This window comes from Heptranchias perlo, chromosome 2 (genome assembly GCF_035084215.1).
Source record: "Heptranchias perlo isolate sHepPer1 chromosome 2, sHepPer1.hap1, whole genome shotgun sequence".
NCBI classification, from domain to species: Eukaryota; Metazoa; Chordata; class Chondrichthyes; order Hexanchiformes; family Hexanchidae; genus Heptranchias; species Heptranchias perlo.
Window position 1 is genome coordinate 119,677,564 of NC_090326.1, and position 18,478 is coordinate 119,696,041.

At 42.1% G+C, this 18,478-nt stretch overlaps 1 protein-coding gene across 5 annotated transcripts in view; it reads right to left on the reverse strand.

The window, feature by feature from the left end:
* Positions 1 to 18,478, reverse strand: part of cdk14 (cyclin dependent kinase 14) — a 634,917-nt gene that overhangs the window by 199,794 nt on the left and 416,645 nt on the right. The window lies entirely within an intron of this gene.

Here is an 18,478-nt window from a genome sequence, read left to right on the forward strand (position 1 = left end):
GAAAAGTTTGATATTTGTGGGAGGAACTTGCCTCTATTTTAACAGTATATTTACTTCATAGAATCAGAAACTCTAAATTGGTATTTTTCTCCACATGAGCCATGTGGTCTCATCCCACTTTCCTCCTTTAATATTCCTCTTTTCAAGCAACTATCTAATTCCCTTGTAAAAGAATTTATGGACTCTGCTTCAACAACAGTTTGTGCCAGAGAATTTCACATGCTGACCACAACTCTGTGTAAAGAATTTTTTCTAACTTCCCCTTTAATTCCTTTTTTCATTATCTTAAATTTGTGCCTTGTTGTTAGTGTCTCGTCAACAAGTGACAACAAGCTATTACTTTTTACTCATCATAACTCTAAACAATCTTGATGATCTCCATCAAATCATCTCTTAATTCTCAATACTAGTGAAGAAAGTCTCAACTGCTTTCTTCATAACCATAACCCCCCATCCCTGGTAATACCTTACTGAACCTGTGCACCTTTTCCTTTGTTTTTATGCTCTTCCAATAATGAGATATCCAAAATTGTACACAATACTCCCAAGTGTGGCCTAAAGTCTTGTACAAGTTTAATATTACTGCCTTGCTTTTGTACTCCGAGCCTTTGGATACAACAAGAACTCTATTTATCTTTTTATGGCCTAATCCATTTGCATCGCCATCTTTAATGACCTGATTATCTGCCAACCAAACCCCCTCTGCGTTTTTACTCCATTTAAAATCTTACCATTTAAATGTGTATTTTCTTTCATAGTCTTACTTTGCCTCATCCTATAGGCTGTAAGCTTTAGATAGAAAAGACTCAAGAAATACAATCTTAAACCAAAATTACCTCCAACAAACACAAACTTACATTAGAAATCCTGAATCAATTAGTCCAGTTCGGCTGCAAGCAAGTGCACCAAATGAGTGCCAGGATGAAAATTTACACCTGCAATATGCCATGGTTCTTGATTTTATCTAGACATGCTGAATAAATACTCGTTTTCCAGGAAAAGAGAAATTAAAAATCAGAGGGCAAGTCAATTTGCTCCTCTAAATGCCTGGTTACAGAGTATTAGCAAAGGCCTGGGAGCAGATCACTTGCCAACTCTCTTGTTCAGGGATGTACGTGCAGAGTGAAGGATTCTATAGAAGGGGAGAAAATAATGTTACTAGATTCAAAAGAAAAAAAAACTTTAGTTATGGACAATTTTGACAGTCTTATTAAGCAAAACAAAATACTGAAAATTTGCTTCCTAAAATTAAATCTACTGCTGTGAAAATTATTATTGCAACCTCAGCAGCAGCTACTATTTGCTTCACTCTGAGTTGTTTGTCTGCCAATAGATTGCAGTGTAATGTGAAAGACTCTGTGGGGGTGTTGCACATGGTCGTTGACTTTCAACTGGTAAAAATAAAGCCCCAGAAACAAACCTATTTTATTGATGTAAATATCCTTTGATTAAGTTAGGGTTTTGCTATGTACTGCTGTGTCAGGTTACCACAGTAAATAATCTCCAGGAAGGTCAACGGGTTTCAAGCCACTAAGCCACTGATCCTCAGATGAAAGCACTTCATTACTGTGTATTACTGCAAATATGTGAGAGTGACCTTAACTTTCCGTAAGATTTTCATAACATCCAATTTAAGTTAATCAATGTAATGAAATATTTTTTTTTAAAAAAGCTTTGCAATCATTGTGCAGTACTTGTTATTTGCACTAGATTGTCAGCGTAGACACATTTTAATGATTTCGGGGGTGAAATTCTGCCTGTTGACTATTCTAGCAAAAATGCCAGGGCAAGTACAAAACAAGATTTTCCATTTCGTCTAATACACCAGTAAATAATGACATGCACTCATATACTAAAATACTGTTGCTTTGTTTGCTAACTATGTTAAAGCCTTGCCAAAGTACATTTTTGAAAGCTTTGAACAATTCTATTTTTCTTTAATTTTAAATGAGAAGGTAAATGCAACTATAATGATCTTCACAAGGTACGGATGACTTAGCAAGTACAGCATACACAAAAAATCAAGTTACCGATAGGTCTGCCTTTTGACTACATGCCGTTTATATTTCTTGTGTTATTTTGTGCATAAACCTCATACTATAACAAATTGTTTAACTTATTCAGCTAAAAATGTATTAATAAATGTTACTAAATAGTTAATACATTTTTAAAACAGCTACCAACAAAATAAAATTGGATTCTAAGGTACCATGCTGTCGAAGACAAGTCAAATGATCACTTGATCTTGTGTATTGCTGCTTGGTCCTTCCAAATTACCCACAACTGTGTGCAAACCACAAATATTGAATATTGTCTCCCAAATAAAATTCTTTGAGCCTTACAACCACCTAATGGATTCAGTGTTTCGAACAACAATTTTTAATGGCCATATGATTGTAGGATTGTTTTCTGATTGGCTGGTGCCGTTAGTTGATCACATTCCACAACATATCCAGAAAGCAGTCATTAAATCACCAAACCATATGACAGGCGGCCGATCTGCTGCTGCCCATTCTGCGCCCCCGCCGAAGTTGAATTTCATCCCCTATATCATAGAATCTTACAGCAAAGAAGGAGGCCATTTAGTCCATAGTGCCTGTGCCAGCTCTTGAAAGAACTATCCAATTAGTCCCATTCCCCTGCTCTTTCACCATAGCCCTGCAATTTTCTCCACTTCAAGTATTTATCCAATTCCCTTTGAAAGTTATTATTGAATCTGCTTCCACCACCCTTTCAGGCAGTGCATTCTACATCATAACTACTCACTGCATAAAAAAATGTCTCCTTCTCTCATCTCTGGCTCTTTTGCCAATTACCTGAAACCTGTGTCCTCTGGTTACCGACGCTTCTGCCACTGGAAACAGTTTCTCCTTACTTATCCTATCAAAACCCTTCAGTATTTTGAACAGCTGTATCAAATCTTCTCTTAACCTTCTCTGCTCTAAAGAGAACAACCCCAGCTTCCCCAGTCTCTCCACATAACTGAAGTCCCTCATCCCTGGTACCATTCCAGTAAATCTCTTCTGCACCCTCTATAAGGCCTTGACATCCTTCCTAAAGTTTGGTGCCCAGAATTGAAGACAATAGTCCAGCTCAGGCCTAACCAGTGTTTTATAAAGGTTTAGCAGAACTTTCTTGCTTTTGTATTCTATGCCTCTATTAATAAAGTCAAGGATCCCATATGCTTTTTTTAAAAACAGCCTTCTCAACTTGTCCTGCCACCTTCAAAGATTTGTATACATACACCCCCAGGTCTCTCTGTCCCTGCACCCCCTTTAAAATTGCACATTTAGTTTATTTTGCCTCTCCTCATTCTTCCTACCAAAATGTAGCACTTCACACTTATCTGTATTGTATTTCATCTGCCATGTGTCTGCCCATTTCACCGGTCTGTCTATGTCCCCCTGAATTCTGTTACTATCCTCCTAATTGTTTACTACATTTCCGAGTTTCGTGTTATCTGCAAACTTTGAAATTATAACCGCTATTCCCAAGTCCAGGTCATTAATATATATCAAAAAGAGCAGTGATCCTAATACTGACCCCTGTATACTTTTCTCCAGTCTGAAAAACAACTGTTCACCACTACTCTCTGCTGTCTGTCCCTTAGCCAATTTTGTATCCACACTGCCACTGTCCCTTCAATCCTATGGACTTTAATTTTGCTTACAAGTCTATTATATGGTACTTTGTCAAACACCTTTTCAAAGTTCATATACACAACATCAACTGCACTATCCTCATCAACCCTCTGCGTTACTTCATCAATCAAGTTAGTCAAACACGATTTGCCTTTAACAAATCCGTGCTGACTTTCATTTATTAACCCATACTTTTGCAAGTGTCAATTAATTCTGTCCCGGATTGTTGTCTCTAAAAGTTTCCCCACGTCCAATATTAGACTGACTGGTCTGTAGTTGCCGGGTTTATCCCTCTCCCCTTTTTTGAACAGGGGTGTAACATTTGCAATCTGTCAGTCGTCTGGCACAATTCCCATATCTAATGAGGACTGGAAGATTGTGGCCAGAACCTCCGCAATTTTGACCCTTATTTTCCTCAGCAACCTACGATGTATCCTGTCTGGACCGGGTAACTTTTCTACTTCGAGTACTGCCAACCTTTTAAGTACCTCCTATTTATTTTTATCCTATCCAATATTTGTACTACCTCCTTCTTTACTGTGACATTGGCAGCATCGTCCTCTTTCGTAAAGACATGGATCATGGTTCAATTCTGAACTGAAAAATATGAATTTGACTACACAAGGCATGCAGAAGCTTGAGGAATTAACTCCAACCAGTTGACAATGTTTCGCCTAAAATTTCAACCACCAAAGTAATAGCTCAAAATGGTCTATAATAGTGGAAAATGGCAACTAAAATATGTCTGGGGGATCCTCCTTGTGGACTTATGCTTCAGCTCACCAGATGAAATGGATTGGAAAAAGGGACAGAGGAATAAAAAATTTGGCTGACCCCCTGCTCAGCACTCAAAGGGAATTTTTGCCAGAAATGCGGCCACAGATAGGCATGGAAAAGGGGAGAGGGAAAAAAGAATCTAATCACACACACGATCTTGGGATGGGTTAACATGTGTTTACACTGGGAGACATCTTAACAAGTTATCAGGGAACCCAGCTGGCAGAATACAGGGGAAATGACAGGGCATGGACAAAACTGAGAACTCCTACACCAAGAGACCACAGCCAAGTACATCCCACCCCCCACCACCACCACCACCCCCCACCCCAACCCCTCCCCACCACCATCTTGGGCTTTAGACATCTGGCACCCAGAACCACAACATAGACCATGGGTCCCCTCAAGCCAGACCAATCATGATAAATCAAACAAATCGTCAATATGGCCAACACTAAAATAATAGTGAAACATCCAAGGACTGAATCATTCAATTAAAAGGAAGTTAAAATATGAAGAAAGAATGGTTGAATGCAGCCTCTGTTCAAGAAACCTACCTTACTTCCAGAGAACATTGGAACAGGACTAAGCTATTTGGCCCCTCGAGCCTGCTCTGCCATTCATTGAGATCATGGCTGATCTGTACCCTAACTTCATCCACCCGCCTTGGCTGGACATCCCTTAATACCCTTGGCTAGCAAAAATCTATCGATCTCAGATTTAAAATTATTAATTGAGCTGGCACCTACTGCTTTTTGTGGGAGAGAGTTCCATACTTCTACCACCCTTTGCGTGAAGAAGTGTTTCCTAACTTCTCTCCTGAATGGCCTGGCTCTGATTTTTAAGGTTATGTCCCCTTGTCCTAGACTCCCCCACCAGCGGAAAAAGTTTCTCTCTATCTACCTTACCAATTCTGTTCAAAGTCCTAAAAACCTCAATCAAGTCACCCCTCACGGGGAGGTTCACTAGTGCTGTGGGGGAGAGTTTAAACTAATTTGACAGGGGGGTAGACACTACGATGAAATATTAGAGAGGAGAAACGAGGTGCACTGAGGACAGGAGAGACAAATAGCACTAGAGTAAAAAAGAGTTCAGAAATAGGAGGGATCAGAGGGGGCAAATGAGAGGCAATCTAAGATGGGTTTGAAGTACATGTGGGTAAATGCAAGTAGCATGGTAAATAAGGTTGGTGAGCTGCAGGCACAAGTCGCCACATGGGATCTGAAGCCCTCCCTCCTGCACCTTTTCTCCAGCCACGCATTAACCTGTCTTATCCTACTATTCCTATACTCACTAGTATGTGGCACTGGGAGTAATCCAAAGATTACTACCTTTCAGGTCCTGCATTTTAACGTCCTCCATATCTCCTGAAACTCTGACTGCAGGACCTCAATCCTTTTCTTTCCTACGTCATTGGTTCCCACATGGACCATGACTTCTGGCTGTTCCCGCTCCCCCTCAAAATATTCTGCACCCTCTCCGTGATGTCCTTTACCCTGGCACCAGGAAGGCAACACACCATGCGGGACTCATGTTGGGGGTTGCCGAAATGCCTGTCTGTCCCCCTGACTATCGAATCCCCTATAACCACTGCGTTCCTACACTTCGCTGTGCCCTGTGTTCCTCCAACCCCTTTAGAATTGTACCATTTAGTTTATATTGCCTCTCCTCATTCTTCCTTCCAAATTGCATCACTTTACACTTCTCTGTGTTAAATTTCATCTGCGATGTGTCTGCCCATTTCACCAGCCTGTCCATATCCTCTGCAATTACAATTTTTTCGTATCTCTCGTCTTCAAGGCGTGCAACAATACACTTGTGGGAAACAGCTTCAGTGTTGAATGTGCTCTGAATTTTAATTTGCAATGATTAACAAGCTGTATTATTGATTAAAAATCAGCCGCTGTCAAAGTTCGAATGTAGTTTAACAATCTACCGCATTCATTTATGAGCCACATAAATAAGTAAACTTTTTCACAGAAACTCACTTTAATGATCTACAGTTTCTGTGAGCTTGTTACTTACATCAGCTAAGAATAGGTGATAATGATTAGCTTTTTTGGCTTCTGTACGCAATAACTAGAAATGTATAATTTAATCAGTCCAAACTTCATGCTGACTGCACTATCGCATCCACTACTAGAAGTAATCCATGGACTTATTCCTCTGCTTTGTGATTATTTCACTGTTAGAGTTACCTAGGAGTCACCTAGATGAATCGTAACTACCTACTCTCAGATGTATCACAGGTTGTTTTATCAGTTGGGTACACTCTTACATCAAAAGTAGGGCCCAGTGCCTCAAAGAGGCTTCCTTGTGCAGCCGCTCATTTTACAGGAGTGGACATGCTGACATATTGTAGAGAGGCCGTATATCATACAAGCCCACTTAGTACCATTGACATCAATGGCACTGCTGTATACGGTATACTCATAGACTTGATTGTGGGACAGGCTCTATTTTGTTTTTTCAGCGCCATACAAATATATGTGATTTTCTACATGGATCATGGTTCAATTCTGAACTGAAAAATATGAATTTGACTACACAAGGCATGCAGAAGCTTGAGGAATTAACTCCAACCAGTTGACAATGTTTCGCCTAAAATTTCAACCACCAAAGTAATAGCTCAAAATGGTCTATAATAGTGGAAAATGGCAACTAAAATATGTCTGGGGGATCCTCCTTGTGGACTTATGCTTCAGCTCACCAGATGAAATGGATTGGAAAAAAGGGACAGAGGAATAAAAAATTTGGCTGACCCCCTGCTCAGCACTCAAAGGGAATTTTTGCCAGAAATGCGGCCACAGATAGGCATGGAAAAGGGGAGAGGGAAAAAAGAATCTAATCACACACACGATCTTGGGATGGGTTAACATGTGTTTACACTGGGAGACATCTTAACAAGTTATCAGGGAACCCAGCTGGCAGAATACAGGGGAAATGACAGGGCATGGACAAAACTGAGAACTCCTACACCAAGAGACCACAGCCAAGTACATCCCACCCCCCACCACCACCACCACCCCCCACCCCAACCCCTCCCCACCACCATCTTGGGCTTTAGACATCTGGCACCCAGAACCACAACATAGACCATGGGTCCCCTCAAGCCAGACCAATCATGATAAATCAAACAAATCGTCAATATGGCCAACACTAAAATAATAGTGAAACATCCAAGGACTGAATCATTCAATTAAAAGGAAGTTAAAATATGAAGAAAGAATGGTTGAATGCAGCCTCTGTTCAAGAAACCTACCTTACTTCCAGAGAACATTGGAACAGGACTAAGCTATTTGGCCCCTCGAGCCTGCTCTGCCATTCATTGAGATCATGGCTGATCTGTACCCTAACTTCATCCACCCGCCTTGGCTGGACATCCCTTAATACCCTTGGCTAGCAAAAATCTATCGATCTCAGATTTAAAATTATTAATTGAGCTGGCACCTACTGCTTTTTGTGGGAGAGAGTTCCATACTTCTACCACCCTTTGCGTGAAGAAGTGTTTCCTAACTTCTCTCCTGAATGGCCTGGCTCTGATTTTTAAGGTTATGTCCCCTTGTCCTAGACTCCCCCACCAGCGGAAAAAGTTTCTCTCTATCTACCTTACCAATTCTGTTCAAAGTCCTAAAACCCTCAATCAAGTCACCCCTTAACCTTCTATATTCCAGGGAATACAAGCCTAGTTTACATAATCTCGGGCAATAAGGACGGGCAATAATGCTGGCCTCGCCAGCGACGCCCACATCCCATGAATGAATAAAAAAAATTCCATTAGCCTTTTAAATTGTTTTTTGTACCTAAGTACTACATTTTAGTGATCTGTGTACATGGACCCCTAAATCTCTTTGGGCCTCCACTGTTTCTAGCTTTTCATCATTTAAAATATACTCGGATATATCCTTTTTTGGTCCAACATGAATGACCTCACACTTACCTGCATTGAAATGTATCTGCCACAGTTTTGCCCTCTCACTTAATCTATCAACATCACTTTGTAATTTTATGCTCCCGTCTACACTACTTACTATACCACCAACCTTTGTGTCATCGGCAAGCTTGGATATATGGCTCTCTATTGTGTTATCTAAGTCATTAATAAATATAGTGAAAAGTTGAGGCCCCAGCACAGATCCTTGTGGGACACCACTAGTCACTTCCTTCCAATTTGAGTACATACCCATTATCCCTACCCTTTGTTTTCTACTGCCTAACCAGGTCAATAATTTGCCTTCAATTCCATGAGCTTTAATTTTAGCTAACAGTCTCTTATGTGGAACCTTATCGAATGCCTTCTGGAAATCCATATAAACTACATCCATTGACATTCCCCTGTCTACTACTTTGGTTACTTTCTCAAAAATTTCAATTAGGTTGGTTAGACATGACCTACCGTTTACAAATCCATGTTGGCTCTCTCTAATCAGCTCAAATTTCTCTAAATGCTCAGTCACACTGTCCTTAATTATAGATTCCAATAACTTCCCCACAACAGATGTTAGACTAATAGGTCTATAATTTCCTAGTTTCACACTCTCAGCTTTCTTAAGGTGTGCAAAGCTCACACAAAATTGCACGCGTCAAACTTTGGCTGTTCCACTTTATTTCAAGATCAGAGTTTTGGCTACAAGTAATTACTCTTCACTCTGGGCGGGCTATCCCAGCCAAAGATGACAATGCCATCCTGGGCCGAGGAGCTGATCATAATGCTGACTATCTATGCCCTAAACATAGATGTCCCACAATACCCACAACTGTATTCCTAATGCTCACAACCTACATGGAAGGCATGATTATAATGGAAGGAGATCTGAACTGTGTTCTATCCCCACGCCTCGAAAAATTCTGCACAGATCACAGGCAGCCACAACAGTCCATAATCTTGACCTCAGATGCAAGTCGTGTCCTTCACCCCTTACTCCAAACCACACAAGTCACAATCCAGAAAAGTCCAACCTGGCCCAGGTCCAGAATTTATTTCCTCCATAGTAATCCAACTCGACCAGTTTACCTCAGAGATGAAAGCTCTGACACCTTCCCGACATTGCTGTATGAAAACACAAAAGTGGTGTTCAGGGGCCACATTACAGCCAGTACCATAAAAGAAAGGTTCTAAACCCAGAGGTGGAACGGAGAGTGGAAGGACTAGAATTCTTCAACATAAGAAATCACACAGCTAGTGGCACAAAGGCCTTGCACCAGGCCAAGAACTCTCCATGGGTGCTGAACGGATCCTTCACTATAAAGGCCAGGTCCCCTACATGCAGTCGGATAAACCAGAAAAGTTCCAAGTCTATATCCTACACAAACAGATATGGAATACTATTTGTGTTCTACTCCAGTTTCACATTTCAAATTAGTGGTATAATTTTCAAATTGGGATTGTTTTTAGCTGCTATGTTTGGGGCAATACATTGTGGGTTTGAAGCACACAAAGGCAGAGGTAAAATAATTGAATAGGTTTTCAATTTGCTCCTAATAGCAATACCACTTATTCATTCATGGTCTTAGTGCCTAATATTGAGAGACTGCCATCATCTTTTTCCCACCCATATGTTTTCCTTGGTATCCGGAAATTGATCATCTACCTTGATATGATATTCGCATATCATATTTGCACCATTAGGTCTGCTGCCACAGCATTCACTGGAATAGAGCCTCACTCATGCAATAGTCCTTTGCCAAAGTGAGGTATATGCATCTTTACGTGGGGATGCAGGTGTGTGTGTATACCAGCAGGTGAGCAAGGAACACTACTGGTACAGCCTGACCTACATGGCAACCCTCTGCTGATTTTCCATTTCTTCCTCCAAAAAAAGTGAAATAGGAGGATTCCCATTGGGAATCCCATTCGTGGCACTAATGGAGTTGGGATAAAAAAGCAGCACAGCAATTGCCACAAAAGGTTTTTCAAAATGGCAGCAGAAGAAAATCAAGAAAAACAATGCAGAAGTGGCCTAATAACATTTACAACGATATTATAGTGCTCTTAAATTGGCTTCCTTCTCATTCTGACTCCCTAGCAATTCTGGACATCCTTTATACATGAACATAAATAACATCGACTATCCCACACACACAAACTTCAAGAAATTAGGTACAGGTCCTTTCCAGCCTTATTTAAAATATTTAAATGAAGTTCCATCCTACTTCAGGCAGACTCTTTCTGCCCCCATTTCTCCTACAGTCAGAAATTCACGTGATCTGCAAAATGGGCGCAAATCTGGCACAACAGATGCTGGCCACTTTTTTGTTTGGGTTCGCCTGATTTACACCCGAAATCTGGGTGAACACAAGCAAAATAAATCACGTTGGTATCTTTAGACTTTTGCATCCAGGTTAGGTGATCTTCTCCACTCTGCTGTATATCTGGCCTTATGCTGAGATGTTGCTTTACTTCTTTGCCCAGAATTAACAGTGTAAGCACCTTAAGTAACAGCAGAGCACTGAAACATAACAGTAAACAAAAGCTTCTTCAAGCCATGCCAGGTCAAAAAGAAAAATGAGGGGTAGGCTGGAAGATAGTTTTTTATGGAGAGGTTGGACTTCTTTCAGATAATATGGAAGACTAACCTATGTAGGCAATCTTACATTTTACCTCATTCATTCAACCTGCAAATACAGACAGCCAAAGTGTGAGGACCTATATCTTCAGGCCAGGAGCATCCAAGAGCTTGCTTCTGGCCTTTATATCTAGAGGACTGGAGTACAAGGGGGCAGAAGTTATGCTGCAGCTATACAAAATCCTGGTTAGACCGCACCTGGAGTACTGTGAGCAGTTCTGAGCACTGCACCTTCGGAAGGACATATTGGCCTTGGAGGGAGTGCAGCGTAGGTTTACTAGAATGATACCCGGACTTCAAGGGTTAAGTTATGAGGCGAGATTACACAAATTGGGGTTGTATTCTCTAGAGTTTAGAAGGTTAAGGGGCGATCTGATCGCAGATTATAAGATATTAAGGGGAACAGATAGGGTGGATAGAGAGAAACTATTTCCGCTGGTTGGGGATTCTAGGAGTAGGGGGCACAGTCGAAAAATTAGAGCCACACCTTTCAGGAGTGAGATTAGAAAACATTTCTACACACAAAGGGTGGTAGAAGTTTGGAACTCTCTTCCGCAAATGGCAATTGATACTAGCTCAATTGCTAAATTTAAATCTGAGATAGATAGCTTTTTGGCAACCAAAGGTATTATGGGATATAGGCCAAAGGCAGGTATATGGAGCTAGATCACAGATCAGCCATGATCTTATCAAATGGCAGAGCAGGCACGAGGGGCTGAATGGCCTACTCCTGTTCCTATGTTCCCTGAACTGTCAATCAATTCAATGATTTGCAGATAACCTCAAGAGAAATCCACTATATCTTGGTACAAGAAATAGACACTGAAAAGTAGAATGGGCTCTCATTTTATCTAGTGGGTCCTGGCTCAATTAGGAGCAACATAAGGTGATGGACTCCAGTACGCAATTTGCTAACATCTATTTAATAATGTGTTCACTTAAAGACTTGATCACAAAAAGAAACAAGCAACTGCCTAAATAAGCAAAACTCTGATCTCATCTACATAAAGGTTAAATCCCTACGCACAACTAAATGATATTTCTCTTCAATGTAGCTAACATAAAGTAGAAGATAAAACTTTGGCACTGTGACTCCCTGAGACAAGCCAAACTCAGAAACAATCTTGGACAAAAAGCAAGGATGAGGGTTGAGACATCCAAACAAGATGAGGTCAGTCAACCAACAATGTGTGCAATTCACTAACCATTTTGCAAGTAACTCTCTGGAGCAAAAGAAAGTAAGATTTAGAGGAAATCATGTGTTCAAAGAGCCATTACATTAAGTTGGTCAGAACCAAATTGATGTCCCATGAGGAAATAAGTTGAACAAAACGCATATGTTCCAGGTGCCTTTCATAACCTGAGACCTCAAAGGGTATTTTTCCATTGCCCCCTCCTCCTCCCCTCCAATCAAGTGGGTGAGAGCAGACAGAGCAGCAACATGGATCTGCAGAAAGCAGAATTGAAATGTAGCAGAATTTGAGGATACAACAAAATTGCTGGTGAGCCCCATCCTGCATGTCAGTATAGCAGACCAAAGTCGCATTGATAATGAATCACTTCATGGCACCTCTATGTACTTGACCCTTAAAATTGGCCAACACTAACTAAACAAAACTGCTTGGAGCTGAAGTCACCCTTTGCACCTTGTGTAATGCTCTGTTTGCCCAGGCTCCCCCCAAGTGAGTACTCCATTTGTTTAGAGAGTTTGTTAGGCTAATTATGTCAGATTGAGCTGCAACCACAGCCCAGTTAACAGGTTGGCGTTCTATGCCCATCACTGAAAGTCTTCAAATGCACTCTGATTTATGATGACTTTTCTCGACCATGCACAGATAACTGATGGATAAGAATGTTTCGTTGCAGAAACCACATGAACAAATGTATGCATTGTATCATGAAGATAGCAGTGCGATCAGGCTTAGAATTGCTGCAGGAGTTCCTCAGGGCAGTGTCCTTGGCCCAACCATCTTCAGCTGCTTCATCAATGACCTTCCCTCCATCATAAGGTCAGAAATGGGGATGTTCGCTGACGATTGCACAATGTCCAGTTCCATTCGCAACCCCTCAGATAATGAAGCCGTCCGAGCCCGCATGCAGCAAGACCTGGACAACATCCAGGCTTGGGCTGATAAATGGCAAGTAACATTCGTGCCAGACAAGTGCCAGGCAATGACCATCTCCAACAAGAGAGAGTCTAACCACCTCCCCTTAACATTCAACAGCATTACCATCGCCGAATCCCCCACCATCAACATCCTGGGGGTCACCATTGACCAGAAACTTAACTGGACCAGCTATATAAATACTGTGGCTACAAGAGCAGGTCAGAGGCTGGGTGTTCTGTGGCGAGTGACTCACCTCCTGACTCACCAAAACCTTTCCACCATCTACAAGGCACAAGTCAGGAGTGTGATGGAATACACTCCACTTGCCTGGATGAGTGCAGCTCCAACAACACTCAAGAAGCTCAACACCATCCAGGACAAAGCAGCCCGCTTGATTGGCACCCCATCCGACACCCTAAACATTCACTCCCTTCACCACCAGCGCACCGTGGCTGCAGTGTGTATCATCTACAGGATGCACTGCAGCAACTCGCCAAGGCTTCTTCGATAGCACCTCCAAAACCCGTGACCTCTACCACCTAGAAGGAAAAGGGCAGCAGGCACAATGGGAACAATACCACCTGCACGTTCTCCTCCAAGTCACACACCATCCCAACTTGGAAATATATCGCCATTCCTTCATCGTCGCTGGGTCAAAATCCTGGAACTCCCTACCTAACAGCACTGTGGGAGAACCTTCACCACACGGACTGCAGGGGTTCAAGAGGGTGGCTCACCACCACCTTCTCAAGGGCAATTAGGGATGGGCAATAAATCTGGCCTTGCCAGTGATGCCCAAATCCCATGAATGAATAAAAAAAAATTATGCAGTTAATGTTGAACCCATATTCTGAATCTCATCTGAACTGCAAAGCATTAAGTTTAGATTGTAGGTAACAGGAGACAGTAGCATACTGTTGTCTATTCACTCAGGATATTAAATTGGTAGGATGGAGTCCATGATAGGGTAGATTGTATATGATGTGTTCAAGGACCAGACTTGATGAACTAAATGGCGTTTTGCTTCATCCATGCCTTCGAGTGTCAGCCTCGACTCTGTGGTTGAACTCTCACCTCTGAGTTAGAAGGTCGTGGGTTCAAGCTCCACTCCAGAAACTTGAACACATCTCGGCTGACAGTAGTCTGACAGTACTGCACTGTCAGAGCTGCTGTTCTTTGGATGAGATGTTAAACTTCGGCCCAGTCTGACCTCTGAGGTGAACGTAAAAGATCCCATGGTGCTACTCTAAGAAGAGGAGGGGAGTTCTCCCGGTGTCCTGGCCAATATTTATCCCTTAATGAACAGCACAAACAGATTTTCTGGTCATTTATCTCACTCCTATTTGTGAGACTTGGCTGTGTATAAATTGGCTGCCACATTTCCCTACATTACAACAAATGCGTTAGGTCATCCTGAGGTCGTGAAAGGTGCTACATAAATGCAAGCTCTTGCTTTTCTTTATGTTAAGTTAATTATGACATATTGCATACAAAATTATGAGGGGCCTAGATAGAGTGGATAGGAAGGACCTATTTCCCTTAGCAGAGAGGTCAATAACCAGGGGGCATAGATTTGAAGTGATTGGTAGAAGGATTAGAGGGGAGCTGAGGAAAAACTTTTCACCCAGAGGGTAGTAGAGGTCTGGAGCTCACTGCCTGAAAGAGTGGTAGAGGCAGAAACCCTCAACTAATTTAAAAAGTACCTGGACATGCACCTGAGGTGCCGTAACCTACAAGGCTATGGACCAAGTGCTGGAAAGTGGAATTAGGCTGGGTGGCTCATTTTCGGCCGGTGTGGACACAGTGGGCTGAATGGGCTTCCTCTGTGCAGTAAATTTTCTATGATTCTATATCAATTTTTTTTCTAGTAGTTGGGCAAAAGCCAAGAATCCCTACTAATAGCTGCAGAAGACTGCAAGTAAATAGTAATGGAAAAGAGGGATATGTGTAATAAACAGACAGAATGCCTAGGATGTGAAGGATAGTGAATGAGAGAGTGAGACTATTGCCTTTAACAACTGCGCTAAGTACATAGTACTTATTCAAGAAACTTCACTTTTTAAAATTCATTGCAAGTTTTTAATTTGCAAATGCACCTATAGAACAAACAGGTCCAACATTCAAAGTAACTTTCATCTTCAGCTCATTTAATGACAAAACTACATTACTGAGAATATTCAGCAATCAAACTGGGAAATCATGATGTTACATCAAGTTTCAAGCTATGAAATTTTATGGTATCTTTTGCCACCTGCTGTTCAATTTAGGTCAATACACTAAATATATAGTTTCCACATGACATGTAACAAATTATGTATATTCTAAAGAATGATTATTAAAAGATACTACCATAAACTTAAAGAACAGAAATTTTGACACAGTGCAAGGTTCAATTTTGTAAATACAACTGTAATACCCTCGCTTAAAATGTTGATTAAGAATTTTTCTCTCTTCTGCTGTAGCACAGTTAATAATTTTCCCATGGATTGTTTGACTGACCATCAAAGATTTAAATTCATTTCGGCATCATTTAATACTGATATTCAGTACATTATACTTACGCATATAGAAAGTAATTCACAGGGGATCTAATAACAGTAAGCAACTAGGCACGTGTTGTAATAATGAGGTCTGTCATCGGTTTAAATTTGATTCCTTCGTGAGAGGACTTGATTTAGCCAGCTTGAGATTGGGACAGTGCACTTTTCTAATCAGTTTTAGTCAGCAGGAGATGCTTTAATTCAGATTGTGCTGCTTGAAAAAACAGTTGAAGTTAGTTCCAGTTGCTTGTGGCCTGCTTATATATTGCCCACCTGTACAATTTCTAATCTTTAGATGCATTGAATGATTTCACCTCAGTTATGCCACCCATGTTATACTAGCCACTCACAACCAGGTGTTCTGGTTGACTGTGAAAATCAGAACATCGCTGTGTATGAATAGATTTGTATGTGTTTGTGTTTGTATTTTCAGGGCGGTGCTTGTGGTTTGGTGGAAGCCGAAGTGCCACATAACTTGCGTGCGCGCGCACACACACGCACACACGCGCGCACGCACGCACACACACACACACACACACACACCCACACCCACACACACACCTACTGCCAGCATATTATCTGCCAATCTAATGTCCATTATGAAGTCATGATGCACACTGGATTATGTGATGTAACATCAGTTCATATTACTCTGGATCTAAAATATCACCAGGCTGTCACGTCACTAACCGGAAAAGCTGTGTTCTGTCCAGAAGTATAACCTTGACCTCCCTGTGACTCACCACTTAACTACCCTTTCTATTCCCACTCTGACATCTCCACCTTTGGCGGGCCTGCACTGTTCCGAGCAGGCACAATGTAAGCTTCAAGAACATTATCCTGTTTTTCTTTTGGGGCTCTCTGCTGCCATCTGGTCTGAACGTGACCTCATATTATTCCCGACAGGGGGAGCTGGTGACGTGGGGTGGGTCTGTCCGTGTCCTGGGGGAGGGGCAGATGGGCTGGCATATATGGTGTAGATCCTTCAACAGGACACAGTCTTGGCGGGGAAGGAGCATCTGTGCCCTTAGCAGAATCATAGAAAGGTTACAGCACGGAAGGAGGCCATTCGGCCCATTGAGTCCGCGCCAGCTCTATGCAGGAGCAATCCAGCTAGTCCCACTCCCCCACCCTATCCCCGCAGCCCTGCAAATTTTTTCCTTTCAAGTACTTATCCAGTTCCCTTTTGAAAGCTATAATTGAATCTGCCTCCACCACCCCCTCGGGCAGCGCATTCCACATCCTAACCGCTCACTCGCTCTTCTTGGGGCTGGTGGACCCACCATGCATTTGCAGGGTTTTCCTCTTCCATTTCCCCCATTTTTGTTTCACCATCTGAACTATCTATGTGTATTTTTGATCTGTGCCCATCTTTCCCACAACTCCACGTTGCAAACTCTCCAATCCGGTTTCTGCCCCTGCCACAGCACTTAAATGGCCCTAAAAAGAGTCACAAATGACATTCCTCTGTGACTGTGACGCACCATCATTTTTGACACGGTCGACCACAGCATCCTCCTCCAACTGTTATCAGTGCACCAGCCCTATCATGGTTCCACTCCTACCTTTCAAATTGTAGCCAGATATCTCCAGCGATGGCTTATCTTCCCACCCCGTTACATCTGGGGCCCTCCCAGGGATCTGTCCTTAGCCCCTCTTCTTCCTCATCTACATGCTGCCCCTTGGCGACATCATCCGAAGACATGGGCTCAGGTTTCGCATGTACGGTGATGACACCCAGCTCTAACTGTCCACCACCACACTCGACCTCTCCACTGCTTCTGTGTTGTCAGACTGCTTGTCCAATATTCAGTCTTGAATGAGCCACAATTTCCTCGTTAAACATTGGGAAAACCAAGGCCATCATCTTCGGCCCTCGCCACAAACTCGGCACCAATTCCATCCCCCTCTCTGGCCACTGTCTCAGGCTGAACCAGACTGTTTGCAACCTCAATATCCGATTTGAATCCATGCTGAGCATCTGACCCCATATCCGACACATCACAAAGACCACCTACTTCCACTTCTGTAAATAAACAAACTGCCTCTCCTCCTGTCTCAGCTCAACTGCTGAAACCCTCATCCATGCCATTGTCACTTCCTGACTCGACTATTCTATGCTCTCCTGGCCGGCTTCCCATCTTCCACCCTCCATAAACTTCATCTCTTCCAAAACTCTGCACACATCCTATCCTGCACTATGTTGCTCACCCATCACCCCAATTCCTCAAATTTAAAATTCTCATCTTTGTGTTGAAATCACTTCATGACTTCAGCCCTCCCTATCTTTTTCATACGTCCTACAGCCCTACAACCTTCAGAGAACACTGTATTCCTCCAACTCTGGCCTCTTGTGCAACTCCACTCCTTTCACTTCACCACTGGCAGCCAAACCTTCACTCTTAAATTCCCTCCCTAAATCTCTCCTCCAAGAGTCTCCTTAACACCCACCTCTTTGACCAAGCTTTTAGTCACCTCATCTGATAGCTCCTTCTTTGGTTCGGCAACCATTTTTGTCTGATTACACCTCTGAGAAGCGCCTTGGAACATTTTTATTTGTTAAAGGCGCTATATAAATGCAAGTGTTTCATCACTTCACTGATGATCATCTAACCATTTTCTGTTAAGCACTTTGCAACTCATTAGCTCCCTGTCTATAACTAGCTTATCTATTGATTCTCTCCCCTCTCTCGTTTTCAGTTCTGATGGTGGCTACATCACCGTAATGTTTTCCCTTCACAAATGCTTGCTGGTGTGCTGTAAACTTTTGCCATTCTCTTTTCTAAGTTAATAATTAAACTCGTACAATGCATGCCATTAAAACATTTAATAGGCTTGCAAAACTG